Source organism: Jaculus jaculus, chromosome 2, assembly GCF_020740685.1.
Source record: "Jaculus jaculus isolate mJacJac1 chromosome 2, mJacJac1.mat.Y.cur, whole genome shotgun sequence".
Classification (NCBI taxonomy): domain Eukaryota; kingdom Metazoa; phylum Chordata; class Mammalia; order Rodentia; family Dipodidae; genus Jaculus; species Jaculus jaculus.
The window spans coordinates 202746608-202766880 of record NC_059103.1 but is presented as its reverse complement, the minus strand read 5'-3'; positions in this window follow the sequence as shown (position 1 = coordinate 202766880).

Sequence of the window (20273 nt, the reverse complement as noted above, 5' to 3'; positions counted from 1 at the left end):
GCTTTATAACAAGAATAATCATTCTTGTTATTAATGATTGAAAACATTAAATAACAATATTATTATCCTATATCTCAGTGTTTCTCAAAGGTTGATACCTTGATGTATCTCCATGATGATCACATGCGGGTTTGAAGTCTGTTCCCTGAAAGGTAGATTCCTAGGAGTCTTTCTCTCTGAGGACAAAAGGAGGAAAGAGCTCAGAACTTTACATTAGTAACAATCTCTCAAATAGTTCTGGGAAACCTGGAGTTTGAAAGTCAGTGCGTTTTTCTATTTAACTCCCACTTGAGTTGCAGAAAGAGATTTTTTTTTTCTTTCAAAGGTAAAAAGTCTCAGTTCTAAAGAAGAAAATTACTAATTAAGTGATCAAGGTCATGCAGCCTGTGAGAGGTGGAATCGTGAGCGCTGCATGTCCTAAGCATGTGCCTCCATCTCCCCAGATCTGAGCTGTCCAGTATCTTTGGACTATAAGGCTGCACTCACAGTGGCTATAAAGTTATTGGGGGTGTTAGAGCCATATTCATGAGAGAAGAATTTTGGAGGTGCTCATGTTGAAGAAGAATACGTTCCTTGGCACTTGCTAAAGCTCAGCGAGAAAGGCTTAATTCAGAACCAAGGGGGCAGGCTGAAACTGCAGAACAGGGCCTTGCCCTGATGGGTCAGGGTGGCTCCACTCCAGGAACATCACGGGTAAGTGAGAATTTATGGTTAAATAACAGGTTAACAGGTAAGGGCTAGAAGTGCTTGCTACACAAGCATGAGGACCTAAGTTCATGTCCCCTGTACCCATGTAAGAGCCAGGCACAGTGGCATGTGTCTGTAATTGTAGCACAGGAACTACAGGCAGGAGGATCCTTGGGGTTTACTGGTCAGTGACTCTAGCCTAATTGGTGGACTTCAAGTTCAATAAGAGACTCTGTCTCCAAGCAATAATGTGGAAAGTGACTGGAAATGGTATCCAATATAGACTTGTAGCCTTCGCATACATGCTCACACACACACATGCATGTGCTCTCACTGCACACCCTCATACCCTCATGCTCATAGCACACAAAAAACAGAAACAAATATCAATCAGCCAAACAGCCTCCCAACCCCCCACCCCAAAAAAACAAACAAACAAACAAAAAGAAAAACAAAAACGAAACCAGAAGAGTGGGTTGGGTCCAACGTGGTTAAAAATGACCAGGAGGAAACATCTGGGGCAGAGGGTATTTTGGTTAATCTGACCTCGCATGATCCCTGGTGCCTAGACAGCCTCTAAAGAGTGATGGAGGGTGGAGGTTTGAACAGACACGCACAGAAACAAGATACAGAGGACAGACATTTCTTTCTATACTGAGATTTTTATAAGGAAGTGCGCTGATGAATAATCAACCTAGGAGATTCAGAAGGCTGAAAAAAATTCGGCCAAGTAGAGCATCTTTTTTCGAGTGTCAGGTCACAGGAATCAAGTAGAAGTTATAGGACTTGATTTGTACAAAATGTACCTTTTTTTTTTTTTTCTTTCAAAGGTGAAGTGTCAGGTCTGAAGAAGAAAGTGACTAATTTAGTGGTCAACGTCACGAAGCCTGGAAGAGGCAGCATCGTGACAGGCGCACATCCTATTAAAGCGTGTGCTTCCATCTCCACTGCCCTGATCTGGGAGCGAAGACCAGGGACAAGGAGCAGAGGACCCTAGGAGAACAAAATTCTTAAAGAGAGATTTCCTATTGCTCATTCAGAATGAATAAGACCTGCATAACTAAAAGGGAGGGGAAAGGACTATTCCGGACTCCATGAAGACAGGGACGGAGGACATTATAAGCAGCTTTTGAAACCTCGTACACTGGCACATCAGTCACACCACTGTCAGGCTGTAATGACTTGGGCCTGGCTTATTAAGCACATTGGAAAATTGGGCGAATTGCTTGATTTGGTAAAAAATTACATGGTACATTTAATCAGGCCTCCTTTAAGGAACAAATGTCATTAAACACCGCTTAATTAGCTGCCCTGCAGCCTGACTTGGTGAAAATTATATCCTTGACAAACTACAAAACATTTTTAAAGTCAAATATGGAGAATAAAAATACCACTGGGTGCCCTCAGGTAACAGAGCCAGCAAAGCCTCATTCTCGTTCACTGGAAAGATTCATTCTAGACCTCAGCTAATCAGACCTCAGCAAGCCTTCTTTGGAGCAGAATGTTAGGACTGGGCTTGTGGTCTTTATGCTGAAAGAGTGGAAAATGAAACGTGTAGGAAAAAGGGTACATGCACACTGTGGGTACACTTGTGCAGTGTGTACACCTCCTGTGGGATGGAGCTGTCCCCGGCTGTGGTTAGCCGAAGACAGTGTGGTGCAGTACAATGGTAGCTCTGCTCTACACAGCAACAAAAAGCACATCAGGCAAAAGGAAGGAGATAAAGCAGACAGTTTCCTTCTGTCTTCCCACATTAAGACACTCTTTTTTAAAAATATTTTTATTTATTTATTTGAGAGCGACAGACAAAGAGGCAGATAGAGGGAGAGAGAATGGGCGCGCCAGGGCCTTCAGCCACTGCAAACAAATTCCAGACGCGTGCGCCCCCTTGTGCATCTGGCTAATGTGGGTCTTGGGGAGTCGAGCCTCGAACCTGGGTCCTTAGGCTTCGTAGGCAAGCGCCTAACTGCTAAGCCATCTCTCCAGCCCACATTAAGACACTCTTAAGTGATGCACAGGATACACTCAGCAAAGTGGGCACACGTTGCAATGTTGCACACAGGCTGATTTTCATAGATTAAAACCGCCATGCAATCAACACCAGCAGGCTGAGCACAAAATGACTCAGAGGCCCAGAAACCCCTCACGCTTCCTTCCCATCACGCCCTGCTCCCTGAGCATGGGTGCCTGCACCCAGACTGCTCCCTCCCCACGTCCGCGTCCACCCTGCCTGTGGCCCCCACCATGCGCTGGGCATTCTCCTGCGCTCACTTCTCTCGCTCTTCAGTTCGAGATATTCCTTCCTGTAGCATGTACTCTAACTTCATGCACACTTACTGCTGTGGAGAGGCCCATTGGCTAAAGCAGTCTTGATATATTTATATATGCACATAGGTTTTGGTTCGCAGATATTTGGGCAGTGTTTTGTTCTTAGCTCTAGTAGCTAAATAAATAGCTAATGATTCTGCTATACATATGACTTTTCTAACCTATTTGCTCACACAGTCTATTTAGGTGCAAGACTCCTGTAGCCTAATGTAAGTATTCGTTTACCTGGCACGTGAATGGCCTCATTGCCTTGTGATAGGAACATGTGTGGGAAATATGAAGTTCAATAGTAACACATTACATGTACATACTTGTGAATGTGTGTGCAACCTACTTACCTATTATTTAGTCAATCATACCAAAGAGTTCAAAAACTGGGCTGGAGAGATGGCTTAGCGGTTAAGCGCTTGCCTGTGAAGCCTAAGGACCCTGGTTCGAGGCTCGGTTCCCCAGGTCCCACGTTAGCCAGATGCACAAGGGGGCACACGCGTCTGGAGTTCGTTTGCAGTGGCTGGAAGCCCTGGCGTGCCCATTCTCTCTCTCTCCCTCTATCTGTCTTTCTCTCTATGTCTGTCGCTCTCAAATAAATAAATAAAAAATGAACCAAAAAAAAATTAAAAAAAAAAGAGTTCAAAAACTAGTTTATTTTATACCAGATCTAAGTTAAAATATATAATAAAATATCCATTTTCTCTATTTTTTAAGAAGTTTTTTAGACCAAATTATCCATATACATACATATGGGATGCATTTTGATCTTATTCTCTCAGTCACCCTTTCTTATCCCCACTCCCATCTCATGAAGAACTTTGTCTTCTTCCCCATCTTACTTTCATGTCTTCTTTTTAGCCATTGAGTTAAATTGGGGTTGCTTGCTTGATTATGGGTTATTTGCTATGGAATGGGCAACTTACCAGTGGCTATACTACTGATGAACTTGACTCGCCATTTTCTAGCAAACATTGTTTGTCATTAATTAATCTGTGAGGTGGAAGTTTTAATGCATTCTTTCCTCAACTCTACTTATTTTTTTAAAGAAAGGAACAAGTACAGAATCAGATGTCCTGGATTCTAGTTATTTAACTTCTCTGAGCCTCATGTTCCTCACCTATATAATGGCACAAGTTTGTTAATTCCAGGCTGTTTGACCAAAATAATTTAGCTTTTCCCTTAAATAAATTATAAGTAGAAACACACACACACACACACACAACACTTTATAGTATGGGTGAAGTTAATTCTGCTTTTCATTAGGTCCTTATCAAAGACAGAGTCTACTTAACCTAGATTGGGTTTCTGACACATTATCCCCCTCAGAGAAAAAGTCTTAATTGCAATCAGCAAAATCAAGCCATAATTAAATGCTTGTAAATTCTTGTTAGTGGGAAAAGAGTTTTTCCATCATGTTTGGTCAGCCATTGCTTTCCACTTCTTCCCTCTGCCTCCCTAAAGAGTCTTTATTGGGTGTTTCCCAGTTCCACACTTCAGTTTTAGCTATTGACTAACTGTATTCTTCAGAATACTTAAGATAAACTCTAATTTGAGAGATGATACCTAGAAAATGTTATTTCCACATAGTTTCTCCTCTTAAGAATTTGACTACATTTCAAGTTATTTCTTTATATGTTTTATTCTTGCATCTTGTTTCAAGTATTAGGAAAATGGGACTTCCATGACAAGCTTGTCAGTAAGGTCCCAAAACATATCACATAGCTGGGATCAAGGACCCCATGGAATAGTTTTCTTGTCATTTTTTAAGTCAATTCTTTCCAAAACCAGAGTGGGCATATTTTTTATAACCTGTACTGGTTCTATATTGCTGGGCAAATCAATGCCATCTTTGGGCCTTAAATTCCTGACTTATAAAGTTGGTCTTTTAAGTAAAATAATCTTTAGATATTAAGTTATTACTAAGATTTGAGTATAATTGTGAAAAGGGATTACAAGGTAAGGAGACTAGAGAAAGTCTATGACCTGTTGTCATCTCTGATTCTCCACGCCAGGGCGGATCCTTTGTCTGAAGAACAGGCACGTCCATCCAGTACAGATGGGTGATACTAGTGTGATACTCATGAACAAGATGCGCACATCACGTCTCACTCCCTGACCAGCCAGAACCCAGTTGTATTTCAGCAACATAGCAATAGGGTAACTAGAACAAAGAGAAGGGCAGCTGGCTAGTTAGTGAAGACCAGTGTCTTGTCATACCTGTACCCTAGCAGACCGAGCCACAATTTTTTCTCCTACTTGAACTTCAAGTCTATAATCCTGACTGAGCACACTCTGTATGACCCCTCTCAGTACACATGGCTTTGCAATGTGCCATGGCTGTAAGAGATTGGGAAAGTGACGATTTCCAGAACCATGGCTGGAACCCAGGAAATATCTTCTGCTACTATTTCCTTTCTTATGCTTCTGAATTCTTGCCTGAGGAAGTCCTGGGCCTCTGAACAATCATACCCAGCAGGGTTTTCCCTGCATTCCTGCTCACAGTGGGACTCAGGAGATGGCTCAGTGGATAAAGTGGTTGCCATGTAAGCATGAGTATCCAAGTTTGGATTCCCAGAACCCACATGAAGCTGGACACTGCTGGGCGTCTGTATTCCAGGTGTATCTACAGTGAAACGGGAGGTGAAAATAGAATTCCATGGAACCTCATGGGCCACCTAGCTTGGCAAACATCACAGCGAACAACAGGAACCATGGCATTAAACAACATGGCAGGTGACTCCAGTGTCTGAAACTCTCCCCTGACTTGCACATACGTACTGTGTTCTCATCAGAGCCCTTTGTACTTACAAAAGTAAGTGGACTAGAACATGGATTTGAGATCCTATTTAGGTTTACAATGGGAGCTGGGAGTCCAAAGTGTTATCTTGTCTGAGTGAAGAAGATATCACCTTCTGTCATCTGCTTTCTCTCATAACATCAGTGGCAACAGAAACCAGATAGGGGCTTTTATTTTCTTCAAAATATTTTTATTTTTATTTACTTATTTGACAGAGAAAGAGGGATGGAGGGCGAGAGAGAGAAAAAGAATGGGTGTACCAGGTCTTCCAGCTACTGCAGAAGAACTCCGGATGTGTGCACTCCTCGTGCATCTGGCTAATGTGGGTATTGGGGAATTAAAGCAGTGTCTTTTGGCTTTGCAGGTAAATGCCTTAACCACTAAGCCATGCATCCAGCCCAAGGGGCTTTTATTTTCATAAACTGTAGATATCAGGTGCCCATTTTTGGTCGTCAATCCCTTGGCTCTGAAGCAGCTGTTTATAGGCAGTCCAGTGGAAGCCTTTGGACAGTGCCATCCCAGGCTGCTTTGATCTGAAAACTTAAGAGACTTTGGGAAACTGTGTCAAGAGATGCTGAAGAAAGTTCTATTTTAAAAAAAAGCTTAAAAAAATCTTTGCCCCTCCTTATTTTGGAAATGTAAATAGAGAATCTTTATAACTAATTCCGTATTTCTTGATCACTAAAATTTTCTGAGGGCACTTTGTGAGAGGAATTTTGTTTTCCATGGAGAAGCATAGTTAGTTTGGACACCTAAACAGGTATGGTCAGGACAGAGGGTGGAAGAAGCAGAGCTTGAAGTCATGTTCATGAGGGAGTGCAGCATGGAGCCTAGTTAACAAGCCCTCTTGGAAAAACAAAATGTGGTGGGTTGAATGTAAATACCCCCCATAGCCTCATATATTTTTTGATTAAACTTCCTACATAGTCACCAGCTGGTGGAGTCTTTTAGAGGCAGAGCTTTGCTGGGGTAGAGGAGTCCAACCCTACTGTGTTTAGAGCCAGCTCACACTGGCTCTTCTCTCTCTGCTGGAGATGGATGAAGTGAGCCAGCTTCCTTCACCACTCTGAAGCTTCCCCTTGAAACTGTGAGCCTGGAACAAATCCCTTTCTCCCTTAAGCTGCTTCTGGTGGGTTGTCTGTTCCAGCCATGAGAAGGTAACTTCTGCACCTATTGTTAGGCAATTTTCATGCTATACAGTTCTACTTGAAGGAGTGGTAAACCAAGGCTGCTTGTTTTAGGAAAACACAAATGCCATTATTGCATACAGATGTGTAATGATAAAATATGTAAAGCCTTTTACATCTTCCTATCCTGCCCTGGAATGACCTCACATGATATGCAGTGCACACATATGAGCTAGGGCTCCTCATTCCAATTGTACGGATGTTATTGGACTGGCTTTCTGTGTTATCTCTGTAGGAAGATCTTCAGTAGGTTCTGGTGAGGCACAGTTCTGAGTCTTTTCCTCCTCAGCTGTCACCATAAACACCTACACTGTGGTCACTATCATCCCTCACATTACTATAGGCTATCAATACCATCACCACGCTCAGCATCACCATCAGCAACACCACCACCACCAGTTTCCACCCTTGTCGTTGCCAGGACCAACCAAACTACTCCCACCACCAGTACTGCTGCCCTCAGCACTACAACCATTGCCTGTACTTCCCACACTGTCGGCACCGCCACCACCCACATACTATCACCATCAATGCTGCCACGGCATCTTCACCATCTTCCTCATCATAATGCTCACCACAGCAGGTATCCAGAGTTCTGATGTTTCCTCCTGGGTCCTTCAATCACAACAACCCAACTGATGGTGCAAGGGGGCTCTTTGTACGTGATCTAGGATGCTCGGCAGTGGAGCCATGGTCAGGAGGTTAGTGGTGAGGATGTGTTCTGGAATCCAGCAGTTTCACAGAGAAGAGCTGTACTGTACAAAGGAAGGGTTCTCTAGACAACCTCCAGAAGGAACGGGTAAACTTGACTGAAACAACAGGGCACCAATTTCCATCTGATTACTATTTCTACATGTAGAACCCTAGAATGCTTTTGTAAAAAATTGGGATATCACTTACACTGGTGGCCTGTAAAAGCAGATTCCCATCCTCAAAGTAGGGAGACCTCGCACATCCTGACAGAGCACAAGTCCAAGTAATAGAGAGCTCTTTCTTTTCTGTGTGTTGAGTTCAGACATTGGTTTTATCCTTTCTTGGACTTTGCATTGGAGTGGATCTCTCCTATTAGCTCAGGCCCTCAGATTTGAGATGCAGTGATGCCACCCTCAGCTTTGGATGTTGAGCCACACCCTGAAAATCTTGGACAAATGAGTCTTTACTATGCTGCAAGCAAATTGATGTGTGTGTGTGTGTGTGTGTGTGTGTGTGTGTGTGTGTGTGTACTATTTGCTTGGAATTTCTCTGACAACATAGACTAATGCTAATACTGAGAATTTACACCATTCTTTGTGCAATGATGTGTACTCACATGATATCAGACACTATGTCTATGTAAATCTTGGGTATCACTTAGATAGTAGCTGTTCACACATTTTGACTAAACCTTTATCCTGTGGTCTCCATGACCTGTCTCCTCTTCTATTCTATTCTCTTTCCCCCTTTCTTGTTCTCTATACTTTTTTCCTCTCTCTCATCTTTGTTGCTGTAGAAATCATGTTCTCAGATAGGATGGGAGGCAGGAAAGCTTGATTTTCAGGTATTTAAACTTAAAAGGAAGAAATTGCTTTTTCCTCCCTTTCTGCTCCCTGTGCACCATGTCTTTCCTAAAACAAAAGTTAGGTCTTTAGATCATCTGGAGGCTTATGAGAAAAAGTCTGTGACCCGCCCCCCCCCACCCCATCTCAGACCTCCTCAATAAAAGCCTGCATTTTGACAAGGTTCCTTAGTCCAACATTTGAGAAACACTGCTCTAGGTCTACCAAGGGGGTATGAAAAATGCTGACAATACAACAACAACAAAAAGCTCAAGTAATTCTGGCATTTGACAAACTGTAGACCCCCCTCCCCCAGACATGATTATGGAGAAGCAGGGGCATGGATGTGCCACAGCCTACCGTATGAGGTAGCACTGCAAAATGAGACCCTGGGCAACTGAAGCTTGAATGCTATCCATTTGTCAGCTGCCCATCAACGCCCAGGGAAGAAAACTGTGCTGAACTCCAGTCTAGTGAATTCACACAGCCTGGGGGCAGGGGAGCATTTGCACAGCATCCACAGCCTGCTGCTGGAGTTCTAGTTGGAAGAAACTGGGCACAAGACATTAGAATCAGAAGAAACTCATTTTTTGCATGTGTGTATGTGTGCTATATGTGTATCTGTATATACATGTGCATATAGATATACATACACATGTGTGCATTGAGGTCAAAAGTTGACCTCAAGTGTCTTTCTTGACTGCTCTCCATTTTATTTACTGTAGTAAGGACTCTCACTTGAACCCAGAGCTCACTGACTTGTCCAGTTTAGCTGGCTGGCTTGCATTAGGATCCCCTGAGTCTACCTCAGTGTTCCACCTCTAGCAGGCTGCAATGCCCACCTGGCTTATGTGTGCTTGCTGGGGATTCAAATTCTGTATCCACTGAGCCATCTCCCCAGCCCCAAGAAAATTCTTAAGTAACACTCCCCCACCACATTTCTCTGTTACACAGCATCAGGATATGTATTTTATTTCCAAGGTAAACCACTCTCCCATTACCTGGCGCCTTACATTTTTCTTATGGCTTCTCTTAATTGAATATGATTTCATAAGGCCATGGGCCTTTTCCATCCATTTATAACAATATCCCTAGCATTGTCATATAAAATGTGTCTAACAATCATTTACTAATATCAATGGAATAAAAAAAATCATAAGAAAATTTGAGACCTAAAAGTAAACATCATCTATTAACATCTTTTGTTTAAGTCACAAAGGCAAATAATTGTGTGCCAGGTTTGACCCTAAATACTCAGGTGTACAGCCCCTTATGAGGCCAGCCTAAGATACATAAGACCCTTAAAAGATGAGAGAGACAGATAGAGAGAGAGAGAGAGAGAGAGAAACAGAAGGACAGACAGACAAAGAGACTAATACATGAATTAATTTTGCCCAAGTCTATGTTCTTTTGCATACTTTAACCTGTCTCCCCATTCCTTTTTACATAAAGAAACTAGTGTCTATGATGGAGCACTCAGCTAAACTTTCCATGCAATCAATTCAGCTGAAGTTTGAATATAAGAAAAAAAAAAATCAAATGCACAAAGATGAACTAGGGATTTACCTTCCACCAGTCATTTTCTGTGTTCCTCCTTGAATCTGACTCAGTGCACTCAGCTTCCCACGCCTTCTCCTCCCGCCTCCCCTGGTACTCTGTCTCCCACCCTAGTTGCCCCCTTCACTGTGCAGTGAGGATAAACATATCTTCTCTTTACTCCCCAAGTAGCTGAAGTTCATGTGTTTCCCAAAGATTCTCAGAGACTAAAATTGCTGGGATTTCTGTAGACAGTTTGTGAATGAAGCAAAGTCTCTTTTCAAAGGAGGACCACGAGGGTTAGATTCAGATGGCCTTGCGACTGAAACCCAACTCTGTCATGTATGAGCTAGGACATCTGTGAATGCTTGGGTGGTCAGTGCATTCCTCATGTTTGTCATGTGTTGGCAATCTGTCTCGGAGGATGGTCTTGGTACAAGTGCTCTGAGTTGACTATTCCCTGCCTTGTGCTCATGCTTTGAAAATTACAGCTTATTGAAATCTCCCTGGCTGCTCACTGCACAGTCATGGAGGAAGGAAGCATTGGCCTTCCTGTGGCTCTCATGGTGCTCCAAGCAGGGATACTGTCACCCATGTGTGTAGAAGCAGGTCACAAAGGGATATTTAGAAGTGAAGTTTCGGGCTGGAGAGAAGGCTTAGTGGTTAAGCGCTTGTCTGTGAAGCCTAAGGACCCTGGTTCGAGGCTTGATTCCCCAGGACCCACGTTAGCCAGATGCACAAGGGGGCGCACACATCTGGAGTTCATTTACAGTGGCTGGAAGCCCTGGCGCGTCCATTCTCTCTCATTCTCTCTCTCCCTCCTTCTCTCTGTCACTTTCAAAGAAATAAAGAAAAATAAACAAAAATTAAAAAAATAGAGCTGAAGTTCCGCTCCATACCACCCCATAAATAAACACATGTATGTAATAGAACAATGAAGGAACAGCCGATAAGAAGTCATCACACAGTCCACTTAGCAATGCTATTTGCAGTGCAAATGGGAGAAAGATAGACCTTTTGGATAGCAGATCTTAAATACCCGCTAACTGATCTTATAATACCCACATGATTTAATGAAATGGCAAGAGAGTTATCAGTGACTAAAGCAAACACACAAGAGGAAATCTGAATTATGAGTACTCTAATTTGAAGTTTACTTTATCAAGTCAGAACTAGCTTAGACTGTGCTGAAGATTACTCAAGACTCAGGTGTGTTAAGCAGCATACATAGCATGTAAAGTCTTCATAGGGCTGGGTGTGGCTCAGCTAGTGAATTGCTTGCTTAGCATATTTTAGGAGTTGAGTTTGACCCCAAGATTCCACATTTAAAAAGCTGGATGTGGTGGTGCACACTTGTAATCTTCATGCAGGTAGGCAGAGGCAAGTGGATCCCTGGAGTTCACTGGCTACACAGTTAGTTGAGCCTACTTGGTGAATAAACCTTGTCCAGCCCAGTACCAAAACCTGTCCCAAGAAAACCAAAGGGCAACTGAGAGAAACATTGTCCAAGGCTGTCTTATGACTTCCATACACACACTTCTAAGTCATGTGTAATGCTATTTGCAAATAATTGCTATGTTAATTATAAACAAGACATGTTTGTTACTAAATCAGCTCTAAGAGCTCTGTAGAAAAATAATTCCCAGGTTAAAAAAAGAAGATATTAAAAAGAAGATATTTTCTCTGTTGCTTTGAAGTATATGGTGACTCAAATGAAGTTTTTGCTAATTTTCTTCCATTTCCCCATGTTCCTGTAAGCAGAGCTGCATACTTCCTTGATTATAAATGAGAAATGTGCACTTTTCACTAACTCAGAATCATCCCCTGGGCAGTCTCAACTAATGAAGTTTTACTTGACTTGATGCATAGTAGTGAATGTATCCACTGGAAAATTAGGAGAAAGACAACCTGGGGCCTTTTAGGAGTAATTAATGTGTTTGGAATGGCTGCAGACCTCTAATTGCTGGTTATAAACTGTACAGCCTTGTGACTTCCACTACCGGTTGGTATGGTTTTGGTCTGGGTGCCTGGATGGGCAGGTGAGAATTTCTGCTTATTAATCTGGATACATCGGTGCTTACAGGCCAGTCCTGTTCATATCCTTCAAAGCCATGTGGAAGCCTGCTTTGGACTTTACACGCATGAGTTATTGTGGCTGAGTTAATATGAGCAACATCACAGGGCCTAATGATTAACTGTGCATGGATGGCTATAAATTATTCCCTTTCTTTGCTCTAGATAATAACAGATTATTTTTCAACACATTTGAGTGTAAATTGTGAATGGCAGTTGCTTCTTTAATCACCACTGCACCTCACCATGAATAGGCCTATGAACAGAAGTCTCCAATTTCAGAAGAATGTGGCTCCCTTCCCTCTCCTCTCCCTCCTCCTTTCCCTTACTTTCTTCTACACTCCTGCTCCTTCCTCTTACTTCCTTTCTGAGATGATAAGCTTGAGTAAATGAATGAATCAATGCTCTTGAACATATGAAATAATTGGAGAATGATGTCTTTTCTTTAGATGATTATGAACCTACCTAAGCAAGCAATGCTTTGTATAACAGTCAGAATGGAATCAGGATGAGAACTCAACAGGCAGTGTAGCCACGGCATTACCACCAGACGACTCAGTAGCCCTCAGCTTCAGGTTCACAGTAGGTTGTCACCCCACAAATACCCCTCTGTGACTTATGAGGTGGGAGAGGTGTGAATTAGTTTATCACTCTTCCATTATTTCTACTTTCAGAAGGGGGTGATCATTTCTTTTAATCTAACATGTTTAGATTTATTACAAAGTTCAAACCACATAAAACCATTTACCTGAGCCTGGTGGAGATCTATTTATTGACATTCACTTTGATTATATGTAAGAATGAATCTTAAACTCTGTCACACACTCTGCTGTTGTCATTAAAGTTTAGTGAGAGCCACCGGGGATATAGATATAGATATAGATATAGATATAGATATAGATATAGATATAGATATAGATATAGATATAGATATTTACCTTTGTTGAATTCTTAAATTTTAATAAAAACATAGTGTTAGAGAAAAATATAATACACTAAATACAATTTCACATTACTAGAATTCTGTTGAAAATGAACATGGTTTCTTCCTTTATTTATTAACATAAAGCAGGGTCCTTCTTACTGTTGACATATTGGTTACAATTTTACTGCATTGCCTTAGCTATGATAGCCTCTATCACTGTTGCAATTACTGTTTGTTCATCTAGTAGAAGAGAGAGGGGGAGGGAGAAATGAGAGATGGGGGAATAATAAGATGACATTGAAAATTCATTTCTCACTCAAGAAAACAGACATACAGAAAAGGGTGTCAGTTGGTTTTCTTGATTCTTGCACGTCTCTGGGTCCCTCCTTGTTCTCATGTGGAAGTCATGGAAGATAGCTCACAGCAGCTAGCAATGATAATTTAGCCAATGGTCTCTGGTTACATATAACTAGTAGTGATTTTTTCCTTCACATTGGAAGATTATTTTCCATATTAATTAGAAAAAGAAATTTTAAAAATGTATAGGCCCATTAGAACTTCAACTCACATGGGCCAAGCGATCTTGCTTCTTTAACTCCATTCAAGTCGTGAAGATTCAAATGCCAAAGGATGACTCTGTTATGCCTCTGTTTCTTGTGTATCAAGAATATTTTGTTCTTTTACTTTTTTTATATTTTAAAGATAGAAAGATAATTATTTAGTGAACCAAAACCCACATAAATCGAAGACATTGTTACTGACATGTAATTACTCCCTGTGCTGCTTCTCTTGCATGATCTGCAGCTCACAAAGTTTATAAGCTATGGTCTCACATTAGGTCAATACCATGAGCATCAAATGCAGTGAACGCCCTAGTGGTAATAAAAGGTTTTACCTGATTAACTCAGGATTCTGTCTCAGCATCCCAAGTCTGTGTCTGGATTTGTATCTCTGCGTGCAGGTGAAGCCATCCTGGTTCTCTTGTGGATGCCCTTTCCTGATAGATCACATGGATTCTTGTGTCTTTTGCCAGAGTCTGACTTTTTTTTTTCAAACATGAAATTTTTGCACTTGTACTCATCTCATGGTTCTGTGGTGTGATTAGGTGGATGTGATCACTCTGTGATTGCAACCAGCCTCAGTCCCAAGGACTTACCTTCTAGAGAGTGAAAACAGCCTTCATTGCAAGACTCTTGGTCTTTTAGTTAGTGAGAGAACCAGCAGAATCACATCCTTGTAACTTTAAAAATAAATTCTTGTCTGCCAAGGAGAAGCAGCCTCCTAATGTGCCACATCCCACATGCATTTGGATTTAATTTGTTTGCTTTTTCTCAGTGATTGCTCTTTAATTATTGCAATGTTGAAACAACTTGATCTGCCTCCAAAAATATGCTACAGTAGGTGGGGAGGATGAGGGGGTAAAGAATGAGCAGATGGGAATGCTAACCAGCTTAGCATGTTGGGTAACAATGGTAAAGAGGGATCCAGTGCTTGGGGTGTGGAGGGCATTTGCACAAAGCTTCCTAACCTCAGCACCCTTCCAAAGTATGGCATATCTTGTATCCGACACTGATTCCCTGACTATCCAGTGTGGTGTTTTGGAAAATTACAAACTTATATTTATAATGTTGAGATGAACCAGGCTTATTAGAATCTGTCAGCACCACTGAAAAGATTAAAATTCCACTATATCTGAAACCACAATAAAGAGTCTCTGAGAATGCTATCTCTCTCTTCCTTCTACTCTATAATTTCTACATCTGTATAAGTCACATTGTCTTGGTTGGAACAAAACATCCTATGAAAAGTAGTTTAGGGCTGGAGAAATGGCTTAGCGGTTAAGCGCTTGCCTGTGAAGCCTAAGGACCCCGGTTCGAGGCTTGGTTCCCCAGGTCCCACGTTAGCCAGATGCACAAGGGGGCGCACGCGTCTGGAGTTCGTTTGCAGTGGCTGGAGGCCCTTTCACGCTCATTCTCTCTCTATCTGTCTTTCTCCCTGTGTCTGTCGCTCTCAAATAAATAAATAAAAAATGAACAAAAAAATTAAAAAAAAAAGAAAAGTAGTTTAGAGAAGGAAATAATTTATTTTGGTTTACACTTTCAGAGGTCGAGTTCATCTTTGTGGGACAGGCAAGAGAAGGAGATTGGCTTCACATTATCACATTGTCAAAGAGAAAGTAGAGAAAGAGAGAGTAGTAAGCAGGCCTGGATTATCAAAACTCAAGACCACCCCTCCCATCAAGGACACTGCCTCCAGCAAGACTCTACCTCCTAAATATTCTTCCCGAACAGCATTACCAATCAGGGATTAAGTAGTCACACACATGAGTCTGTGGGGGATATTCTCCATTCAACCTAGCATATCTTTGAGGTGGAATGACAAAAATTAGAGATCATGTCAGACTTTGAGTTTCTTTCTTAATGATGTGAGAACAGCTCAGAAACTCAGTATAGGTGGAGAGACCTTGATTTGAATAATCCAAAATATGAAATGTTTTAAGCTTCAACAGATAGCTAAAAATTTTTGAAGCATTTGGGAATTTTGCATTAAGGAATTTCAACTGGTAAAATATCAGCAAATGTCCCCAAATCTGAAACACCTGGAATCTGTAACATTTCTTCTCCAAACACTTAGGATAAAGATGTTCAAATGGTATACTATACCTCTACAAACACCTCTTCCCCCCACATCAATAATATTATCTTCTGGTGTGATCACATGTTCTATATATATATTTATATATTTCTATTAGAAATGGCTTATTTCTATATAGAAATGGCTTATTTCTACTTTTCTTTCTGGGGGGTACAAGTTTAGAACTTTCCTCAATGCCACATTACTTGGAGTGAACTTATATCCATCTGTCTCCAAAGTCTGATGGCTTTTATTAAAAGATAATCACATCATATTCTGAGCACAGTGAGCTTTCTATGTGGTGAGTTTATCTGGAATGCTCTTAGGATCAGTCCCACTAAGGGAGGAATGGATAAATGTGAGACTGAGCAGAGACTGAACTGTGACAGAGGTGCAATAGTCTATTACACTTGGAGGTCTGGAAGGAGCAATGCCTTCAATCCTGTTCAGAACTGAAAAGGATTACCCTGGGCAGGATAAGGCAGTTCACTTTAGCTGAGGGTAATTCCTAGACACTCAACTGTGAGAGTTCTGCAAAAATAAATAATTTGGTGCTAAATGAGGGAGACCTGGGGTGATGTTGGGGAGATATGTTACAGACTCCACTACAGCCCATCTTGCAGCATTCTTATCCCTTGCTTTTTTAAATGTGCCTTCCTACTGGGTACAAACTCCTCCAATGTTCTTGTTGGCCTCTTTGCACTGTAAAAGTAATAACAGCGAGGTTGGCAGGAAAGGATACAGTCCCCTAGCGTTCACTCTAGCTTGTTTTGAGACCTGACTCATATCCACTGTCTCCATTCTCCCCTGGTGACTCTGTGTTCTCTCGCTTTCAGCTAGTGCCTCAGCTGGCCTAGCAACTTCAGTGATAAACCACATCCTTCATCTCTGAAGCTCTTCATGGTCATGCATTTTTTAAAATATGGCTGTTGTCCTCATTTATTTATTATCAAAATCAGATAGGGTGAATATCAAGAGGCACCCTGGTGTGTCACTTAAGTTTCTAATTTTATTTCCTGCTTCCATATGTAAGTCAAGCACTATGACTTCTGGAAATTGGGGCCAATTACCACTGCCAAGAAGTTGGCTCTTTTCTTTGCCTGTCAGTTTCTTGGCACAGGAAACCTGAAGTTATTGGGCTGAAGTTTCAGCTTAAAATTGATTAGGAATCTTATAATTCTGATGCAAGCACTTCTTCTATGGCAAATGGACCCTGTGGAATGACAGAGCTTTTTTGGGATCAGGAAATAGTGCTTCACTGAGAAAGACTGGAGACCCCTACCCCTTGTTTTCTTCAATGTAAATATTCTATAGGTTGTGGACAGTGAAATCTCCCTAAAGTTTTCCACCCACACTTTCAATCAATTTTATGCATACCCAGGTATATAAGTATATAAAATAGTTACATAAGAAAAAATTACTAATAATGAATCATACATTTATTTTAAAACAATTCTTTCACCAGGTATGGTGCCACATGACTTTAATCCCAGCACTTGGAAGGCAGAGATAAGGATTGCCATGAGTTCAAGACCACCCTGAGACTACATAGTGAATTTCAGCTCAGCCCAGGCTAGAGTGAGACCCTACCTTGAAAAACCACAAAAGAAAAAAAAAAAAAGCAGCAACAACAACAAAAACCCAATTCTTTGGTATACATATAATTTAACCATTAATGAAATATGAAAACAAATTTTCATATGAATGATATGGATGTACTTGTTTATTTTTACATAAAGAATTAAATTTAAGCAAAGGTAGGAGGATCACCATGAGTTTGAGTTCACCTTGAGACTACATAGTGAATTCCAGGTCAACCTGGACTAGAGTGAGACCCTTCCTCAAAAAAGACTTAAATCTTGGCAGAGTATCTGATATTGTGGGATATAGAGTCTTTTCAACATTTTTCATAGTTGATAAATAATTTCATTTTGTAATTGACAGTGCTGAAAATATCATTTTGCATAATTGAATACTACAAAATGGAAGAATGTTTAGGGTTATTTCAGAAATTGTCGCAAATTCTGCCCTAATCTCAAGTCAAAATTCATTTGATGATTTTTTTGGAAGCAAGCCCAACACACTAGCTTTGAGAGAGAGAGAGAGAGAGAGAGAGGGAACTGTCATGCTAGGGCCTTATCCTCTGTAATCAAACTCTAGACACATGTGCCCCTTTTTGCGCATGTACAAACTTGTGTGCTTGTGTCACTTTGTGTGTTTGCCTTATATTGGACCTTGAGAGTCAGACATGAGTTCTTAGGCTTTGCAGATAACCACCTTAACTGCTAAGCCAGAGAGAACAAGAGAGAATGGGCAGGCCAGGGCCTCCAGCCACTGCAAACGAACTCCAGAAGCGTGTGCCATATTGTGCTTATGTGTGCCCTGGGGAATTGAACCTGGGTCCTTTGTCTTTGCAGGCAAGCATCTTAACTGTTAAGCCACTTCTCCAACCCTGATAATTCTTTTAAATGAAATTAGCAACTCAAATAGGACATTAAAATTTTTGTTTTTGTTCATTTATTTATTTATTTATTTGAGAATGACAGAGAGAAGGAGAGAGAGAGAAAGAGGCAGGTAGATAGATATATAGATAGATAGACAGAGAGAGAGGGAACGGGCATGCCAGGGCCTCCAGCCACTGCAAATGAACTCCAGATGCATGCGGAGTAATAGCATACAGAGATGAACTAATTCTTGTAGACAAGTTTTCAAAGTCTTTTTGTCATTAAATTAGGTGCCTATAAGAAAAACGACTTTGTGCAAACAGTAAAGATCATGTTGGTCATAACAGTGTTCCAGAGTCTGAGTCTGGGTGTTTCACGTAGTGTTTGTCACACTGCATGGCGTGGTGTGTGAGCATTACAAAGGGCTCACATTGCATCTTCAGGACCAAGGCTGCAGTGAAGTCACAGGGCACAATACGCGTGAGCGTTGTGGGAGCATCTTGAATTCACTGGATTTCAAATTACTTTTCTGTCACTGGGCATTCAGAGCCTTCTTATTGTTGCCATCATTTTGGACATAAACAAACATTTAGAAGCTGTTTGATAGACACAATGTTTACATTTATCCAGAGAACAATGGCAGTTTCCCCACTAAAGCCTATGACTTTCCAAGCTACAGATAGAATTTTGACTCAGTTTTCCTTTGCGGGGTCATGCATTCAAGCTATCACACCATCTCTGTAACTTTCTGTGAGTAGGGTTCCATTCTTACGGTTCTTATTTTTTTTTTTTTTACAATAATTGTGTCTACCTTACTTCTAATGATCAAGGGTCACTGTTTGGCATCAATTCTGTTAGAGCCCTAATGTACTCAAATTACTTCACATTTTAGAATGCTATCTTGTGGTTTGAATGTGAAGTGCCCCCATAGGCTCATGTGTTTGAACAGTTTGTTTCCAGCTGCTGGTGTTGTTTGGAAGGTTGTGGAAATTTTAGGAAGGGACACATTGTTAGAGGAAGTGGGTCATTATGAGTGGGACTTCAGATTTTATAACCTGGTCCTACTAATGTCCATTAAAGTTCTTCTCATTCACAGTGGGGCAAGTCATCTTTCTGCTTCTGCCACATGCCTTCTCCACCATGATGGACATTCTCCTCGAAACGGTAAGATGAGTTATACCTTTTCCTTCTGTAATTTCCTTCTAGTTAGGCATTAGTTCACAGCAATGAGCAAGTCACTAATATATGTCTTCTGTTATCAGCTCAGTCTATTTCGGCCTGGCAGCTCTTCTGGGGGAGGCAGGAGTCCATCTCATCAGGACATTCTTTATCAGTTTGGTCAATGCTATGCTGTCCTTCACTGGAACAGGAGACAGATAGCTAGCTGGTAGGTGGCTCGTCACTGCCGTTTTGGCAGGCTCAGGTGACTGAACTCTTTCTCACTGTCATCTGCCACAACAGCTATGGCATCTAGATTTCACCTTGTACTCATTAACTATTCACTTCCAGGTCTCTGTGAGTTGTCATAATGGGAGTTTGATGTTAATCCTTGCCATCAACATCTACCACAATATTTAACACACATAAAACCATTCCTTCTACAACATTATGATCTGCTTCCATCCACCTTGATGAGGCACCTTAGACTCCTGTCCACACCTGCTCCCTCATAGGTCAGAGTACCTTTCTTCTCCTTCAGCCTACAGCATCTTCCCATCTTGGAGCTCCAACACTGCAACACTCAAGATAGGTTGCTGTTAAGTTTGTTATTGGTCTATTGACCAAGAGTAGAGGAAGAGGCTGATTTGAGCAGGCTCATTGTGGGGGTGGGTCTTGAGCAGGCTCATATTTTTATAAACTGGAGACACAGCATCTTGTTCAGTGAACAGGTTGTTCCAATTCCAGCAGGGTTAAGTGAGTTCTTTACATGGGTCTGGGACTTCAGCAGAAACTCAGTATCCACTGCTTTCAATGTCATCAACTGAGATTCCAAATCCAAGTGCTGAGTTTTACCCTCTCCAAAGAAAGACATGCCTTCATCAGAGCAGACTTTCTGGATTTGAGAACCCTGCCTTCTAGAGTTTTCCTCCCATTATCATTCATTCTGCTGGATGAAACGAAGGTGACTTATCTGCT